We start from the raw sequence: 7,695 nt of genomic DNA, 5'->3' as shown, positions 1-7,695 counted from the left end.
AAAAAAAAAAAAAAGAAAAACAATGTGATGACTGAAAGAAGATAAATGATGCCAAAGCTGAGGAAAAAAAGAGGAAGGAAAGTATTTTGCAGCAGACTAGTAATGGCAAAGAAAACTTCTATTCTGAATGATCCAAATGTTTCACTTGTATTTCATGATAAACCTTCTCTTCCCTGTTATAAGCAATTTTCCATGTCACTGTTGATAAATATATATACATATTATAGTTGATACATAAATCTATTGATTCTGTTGAATTTCTTTCCCTCCTATCTGCTTGCTGACACTGTAGATTAGCAATGCCATACCAGAAGTCTTTCATTCTTTGGTCATAATCTGCAGTTTACTTTTCACTTATATTTCAGTATTGATTTCATGATTTTATTTAATATTTTCATATTTCATGAAATTCATTTTGTTTGTTTTTGTTAGACATTTCCAAAATAAATGTTCTTTTTATTTGTTATAAACCTGATAATTGTGTAAGATATTCTAGATAATTCTGAGGCTCTAAGATAGCTTTGAAATTTAACTTCAGGAAATATTAAAATTCTCTATTAAAATATTCCTCTATTCCCCCCCCCACTAAACTACCCTGATTTCTTGTGCTGAATCCAATGTATTATCTGTCTAAATCTAGATGCCTACTTTTATTTCACTATTTTAGACAAAGGTTGAAATAATGATTACATTATATGTACTGTTGACAAAAATTCTTGATTATGGAATCTCAGAATTGAATTAGATATTTTCATTGAAGATTTTTATCTTTCCATAAAGATTTTTTCTTTTTTTTTTTTCTAAATAAGTTTCAAAATTTTTCTTGTAGTCAGTCTTAGATTAAAGTCTTCCACAAATGAATCCAGCTGTAATATGCTTTTGGATCCTTCTATATTTTTGTCTAATTCTTTTTCATATTAGAAAGTTAATATATTTTCAGAAGAAATTATATATTTTAGATAACTAACACAAAACTAAATCACAGTTAATTTTTAGTTGCAGCTCATAAATATAATTTGATTCACCAAGTACAATAAAAAAAAAAAGAAAAGAAAAATACATTGAAATATTTCATCAACCATTTACAGTGATGAGTTTTCTAATTTTATAACATAAACTGGTAGCTTTTTAGTCATGCTATTTATATACATTTGCTTTCTTTCTTTTATACATATACATTAAATTTTATTTTAAGATAATACATCAAAACTGGAATAAAGCCCTAAACCAAATTGGATTGATGAATATATTAATATGATTACAAATCAAAAGTGTACCTTCAAACAGTATTGGATTTCTGAATGAAGCTAAATAGAGGGTGTGGGGCAGGGTTGACTTGACTTTCACTTGCTTTGATACAGATCTGCTCTAAGTTTGTTTGTTAACAATTGTTATTATCATTGTTTTATCCACTTTTCCCATGCTGGCATGGGTTGAATGGGCTTTCTTCAATGTTTTGCCACTTGTTGTGGACCCTGGTCGTCTCCTTCATCAGGTTCAGCTTTCATCACCTCTTCATCTTTCTCAAGTTTCTTCCATTTAGTTTGCTTTGGTCAGACTCCTAAGAGACTGGTGTTGGTCTGCATTGGCAAGACTTGTATCATTTAGTAAAATCAATATAATACTGGTCTCAATCTAATCATTTAAACAGAGACCTTAAACAAAAACTCAATGAATGAAACTTAAGAGTAAAAGGAAAGAAAGTAATGAATTCCAAACAGTTATTGACAATGTCTCGTCTAAAAAGTTTCTCCTTTCCACTAAGATTCAGTACTGATTTATAGTTATCTTGTGTCACAATTAACTTCAATAACTCTTATACTGACTACTTGTCTTCCTCTTCCTGTGTCACATAACATTCATGGATAATCTTGAACAGTGGTGGAACCCACTCTGTATTTGATATACCGAAGTTAACAATAGTTGCCAGAAGATTCTGCAGCTTGTACTTGAAAGCTTCGAACACAGATTCGATTTGCTTGAGCTTTTTCCATGCTACATCTCTGTTTTGACAAATTCTACTCCATCCTGCTGGTAACAAAATATTAATCCAGAATGTGTTTTGCTGACCTAAAGCTGGTTTCTTTCTCAATAGACTTTCCATAATTGCTAGAACTGGATGAGAAACAGCTGATTGCTGGAAAATGCTTTTCTATCAGCAACAGAATAATTCAGGATTTTTGCAGTGCTTTCCCCAACATATTGTGTTTATCTTTGTGAAGATACCATCATCATTTCATGACCATATTTTCCATCTATTTGTGGGTCTTTACAGTACAGCATCCCACTACCTATTACAGTCTCTTGTCATCTCCTTTGTGAAGTCCCGCTTACTGAAACCAGCTTTCATTTGTTCCTTTGTCTTCTTCCACAGGTTCTCTCCGTTCAGATTGTGTCATATTTCTTCATCTTGCAGTCATCCTTCATACACATCACATGTCTCTGACAGTGCAGTCTTCTCTCTTATTCACTGCATAGGATTTCTTTTTCCTCTGTTTTATATCTTGTTTCACTTGTAGTTTGTTGTTCATCAATGCTAACCTTACATCTGCTGGGTTTCTCTGTATTTATTACTGAAGATGTCTGATAAAGTGAGTAGAGCTAATCAAGTGGCAGCCCAATTTGTCTCTTAATAGAAATTTTAAGTTTACTGGCACGACTGCTGGGTGATTATTTTAAATATGAACTGAGGCCCTTTGTGTGTGTGTGTGTGTGTGTGTGTGAGAGAGAGAGATAAGCTAAGGAATGGAGGTGTGAATTATAGTGAACTCTTCCTTGTACTACCATCTCCTTCCTTTTCTTCTTTTCTCACTTCCGACTAAAGCAGAATCATTTTCAAGAAGTATAAATAACTGAAGATTCTTGACCATAAATAGCTGCAACAGTTGGTGTTGGTTCAGTTTTTAATAGTGATAGTTCTATCTATTTTTCAATACTTACAGTTTATTTGGGTTTTAGATTTCAAGATTATAGGATAAGCAGGGGGGGGGGGGAGAACTTCGCTAGTTGGTATTTGGTTAATAGACCTTACATCGACCACCTGCCTCATTATTGGTATTGATATTATATCATAGAACTATTGATTCTCACAGATATTTAAGATCCATCTGAAGAGATTTGTGAAGGAAGTAAAAAGTAAACACACACATACATGCAGACAATCAATAAATTTCTTTTAACTTGATAAAAGCTACATATTTTACATGTAATACAGGTTGATAAAGGCATTCTGTTAATGATTGCTTTTATGCAGATACATACTTTCAATGCATGCACATTTATGCATTAATCACTGCATGCTCTTTTACACATTGCCTAATGATAACTTTTTGAATACATTTGGTGATTAGTTTTGATTTATAATCACATTTCTCATATTCTCAACAAATGTCCTACATTTAGAGAGACATTTTGTTTCACTTTAAGTCCTGAAGTTTATTCTGTTGGTGTTGTTGTTGTTCAGTACCCGTTGAGCAGATGTATAATCAAAGAAACTCCAGTTACAATCATCCCAACTCTTATTCAGACATGTTGTTACTCAAACTACATAGCTTTTTATTATTATTATTATTATTATTATTATTAAGGTAGCAAGCTGACAGAATTGTTAGCATGCAGGATGAAATGCTTAATGGTATTTTATCTTTCTTCACATTCTGAGTTCAAATGCTGCCAGTGTCGACTTTGCTTTGCATCCTTTCGGGGTTGATAAATTAAGTACCAGTTATGCACTGGGGTTGATGTAATCGATAGCTCTCCTCCCCGCAAATTTTAGGCTTTGTGCCTATAGTAGAAAGTACTGTTATTAAGATGGGAGGATGTAATTTAAGAAAGATGTGGCTTGAGCAACTGTGTAGAAATTCTCTTTATCTGTTAATGTCACACATGTATTACACCTGTGGTGATGTTTTATTCCTCCTACACTTCTAATACAGTATTTCTTCCTTCAATGAAGGAATGATGTAGTAATTTCTTGCATGCAAATTAAATGTTTAAAACAACCACCTTGATGTTTGTAGTTGTTTCAAAGAAGGAAACCAGCTGTTACTTGTAAGCTTCAGCATTAATTTATTCTTTAGGAGCACAGCTGGAGCTGAACTTTTTACAACTTGTATATTAACTCGTTCAATAAATCATTTGTTATACATAGTTGTACCACTATTATCACTAAGCAAGCTGGCAGAATTGTTAACATGTCAGAGAGAATGTTTGATGGTATTTTTTCTGATTCTTTACATTCTGTGTTCAAATACTGCTGTGGTTGATTTTTCCCCCTTTCATCCTTTTGGGGTTAAGTACAAGTTGAGCACTGGAGTTGATGAAATCTGCTTCCCCTCACCCTTAAAACTTCTGGCCTTGTGCCCAAATTATTATTATTGTTATTGTCTTAGCTTTCACGATCATTCCAAGTAATTCTCCCTTATGTGTTAAATTTTTGTGTGTGTGTATGTGTGTGTGACTACATCATATATATGTATAAGTGTATGTTGTCACTAACTTTTATTATTACTGTTATTTCTTCAACAAATTAACATACATATTTAGGAAGTCTCTTCATCCTTTGAAACTGAAAGCAAGTAAATATTCAATTGGGGGCTGAAAATACTAGTTCCCTTGAACTTAATGAAATTAAGCAGCTTTTTGTTTGTTTGATGCCATAAAGAAATTTGTTTGAATATAAGACAGTTATTATAAACAATTTTATCAATATTTACTGTCACTCATAAAAATTTTCTAGTTAATTCTGTTTCCAATGAAACTAACAAACTAAACAATCTGATTTTGATCTATACAGTTCTGGATCTGACTTACTACAAAGATCTTATCAGTTGTGCCCCAGTCATAGAAAAAAAAAACACATTGGTTTACTGGCAGGAGATTGTTACTGGTAAGATGGGGAATGAAGTGGTTCAGGTGTATTCTTGCCAAGATTATGCCAGCAATTAATAAGAGGTAAATACCTCCATGATTGTAGCATCCCTGAATCCACAGAGAATGGTGCCTGGAAAACTGCTCAGTTAATTTTTGCATTAAATATTTCACCACTTAATGGTCACTGTGAAGATGTGTGGCCTAGTGGTTAGGGTATTAAACTTAGAATCATAAGATCATGGTTTTGATTCCTGAACTGGACAATGCATTGTGTTCTTGAGCAAAACATTTCATTTCATGCTGCTCCAGTTAGCTGTAAATGAGTTCCATTAATAGCTGGGAAGTTAACCCTGCAATGGATCAACATCCCATTCTGGTGAAAGTATTGCAATTTCAGTTACTTATACACCATAGAAATTGGGTTAAGCTCTGGCTTTATATATCCTAGGGCTTATGACTGACCTACACCCTAAGCATTTCACCACCATAGGCACATATTTTTGCAAAGGAAACTGAATCTGCAACAGGTACTTTGTTAAAGAACATTGATCTTATTTCAAGAGTTAACTCTTGACTTTAAATGTGAAGACATCAGTTTTATCAGTTTTCAGAGTTTTCCAGTGATACTTGCTGCCAAATGCATCATCAGTGTGCCACTAATATTTCTTTCGTTGAAGAAACTCTCAAAATGTTTGTTTAGTATTTTAGAGAACCTAGAACACTATGAAAATAATTTAATAAAAGAAGGCTAAATTCAAACACAATTGTGTCTTCAATATAACATGTGTATATGATTGTATGTATTGAGAGAAAGGGAAATGTGAAAATTAGATTCTTTGCCTGATCATTGCTCTAAGCAGCAACAAAACATCTCTACAATTACTAGTCAGTCACTTAGCATATAAACATGATAGGTTATGCTGCCTTTGCATATATATTAATGGCCAGGAATTTTATGTAAGCAGTAAGACATAACATAGAAGAATCAAATTATGAATTAGTTAACTGCTAAGGCTTCCAATGTAAAATATTAGGCATTATAACACCAGTCTGAGACAGAGATTTCTGACTTAAATTGGTACATATTATGCCTAATATTATTCTGTGCATAAAATTCCTTTTATTTTTGGTTTGTCCTGTCCTAGAGATTAAAAAAGTTGAAGAGGGTTGGTAATATATTTAACCTCAGTTCATATTCAGTCTGAAATTGACCCATGCTCTTCCTTGATGGTTAAAGCTGCTGGAGTAGGAATGAGGTTATTTTAAAGAACATTTGTTGTACATTAACTATAATCACTAGAAATCTTAAGTGGCAGTCTTGCATCTCAGTAAGAGTCAGCTCACCTGAGACAAGACAAGACCTGGTAATTATTTCTCTTCACAACAAATGAACAAACGGAATATCAACGTAACTGCCTTTATATTTTCAATGCATTGAAATTTGGGTTGTGTTAAAGATTGTAAAAAGAAAATCTATTTTCTATGAGTATGGGAGTTTGAATGTAGTGGTTGAGATAAAAAGAAAATATTGATCAGTCAGTGTTACTGTCCTCTTTTAACTTCATAATACCTAAATTATTAACAAATAAAAAAGAATTGGCAAGTGACAAACAAGGCAATAACTGCCACATTTTAATTGCTTACATGTAATAATTTTATTTAAAGGAAATGAATATTTACAGAACATAAATCTTGGTTCTTTTTTTTCTTTTTGCTTCTCATGAGCTTAGTTGTTAAAGCACCAAAGAATTTATCAACATTAGACATTATAGGGTTAAACTAAGAATCTCAAATTGAAGATGCATTTATGAGAAGAGTTCACTTCATGCATACACCAGTGCATAAAGTGAGCTGCCTAACAATCTTAATGCATTTATTCCACTCAGATGAGTTTAAGTAATGCAAATCTTGTTGCTGAAACTTTTCTCCTTCTTTCTCTGTGATGTGCAGTTCTCAAAAAACATACTCACAAACTTTGTTTTTGTTGCATCTACATAATTTGTTGTTTTTACAATTTTGATGTTTTTTACTCTTCTTCCATCCAGCACTTCATTTTTTTGGCAGTAAGGTGGTGCCTTCCTATTAACAATTGTTTCAGTGTCATATTTATTTATTTATTGTTATTGCTACATGTCAACAAGCTTCTTTTGTTCATTCTTTGCTGTCTACTGTTGTAGATCAGTTCACAACTGATCAGTTTTTATGAATTTTATTGTTTTTTTTCTTTTTAAATTTCTTTGCATTTTTTTCCAAGTGATATAAAAATGTAACAAAAAAATCTTTAAAGACATTTGAACAGAGTTTATTTAAAATATTGAAGTCCAGTTTATTACTGCTGTTATGGTTCTCTAAAAACAAAACTATATATACGCACACACAACACACACACATGGCAGACACGTGTGCATGCATACGTACACATACATACTTGTTTTAAACAGCAGTTTTTATATAAAAGTCATTATGGCATCCACTACCATTTGTGGCTGTTGTAGTCATGATATATTTACTTACATATTTAGTAATTAATAAATTCTATGTATGTGATGGTGGCGTTGTATATAAAACACTACTATTCCATGGCCTCTTAGTCTCTCACTCAGTTACTAAAGTGTGAGAAAATGCTATTACATAATTCTACGAGTAAATTGATAATGAAAAATTACAATTCAGCCAGCTGTTCCCATACATATATATATATATATATATATATATATGTGTGTGTGTATGTGTATATATGTTCCCATACATATATATATATATATGTGTGCGTATGTGTATATATGTTCCCATACATATATATATATATATATATATATATAT

Source organism: Octopus bimaculoides, chromosome 2 (genome assembly GCF_001194135.2).
Source record: "Octopus bimaculoides isolate UCB-OBI-ISO-001 chromosome 2, ASM119413v2, whole genome shotgun sequence".
Taxonomy (NCBI): domain Eukaryota; kingdom Metazoa; phylum Mollusca; class Cephalopoda; order Octopoda; family Octopodidae; genus Octopus; species Octopus bimaculoides.
The sequence above is the reverse complement of the archived record's forward strand: the minus strand, read 5'-3'. Positions refer to the sequence as shown.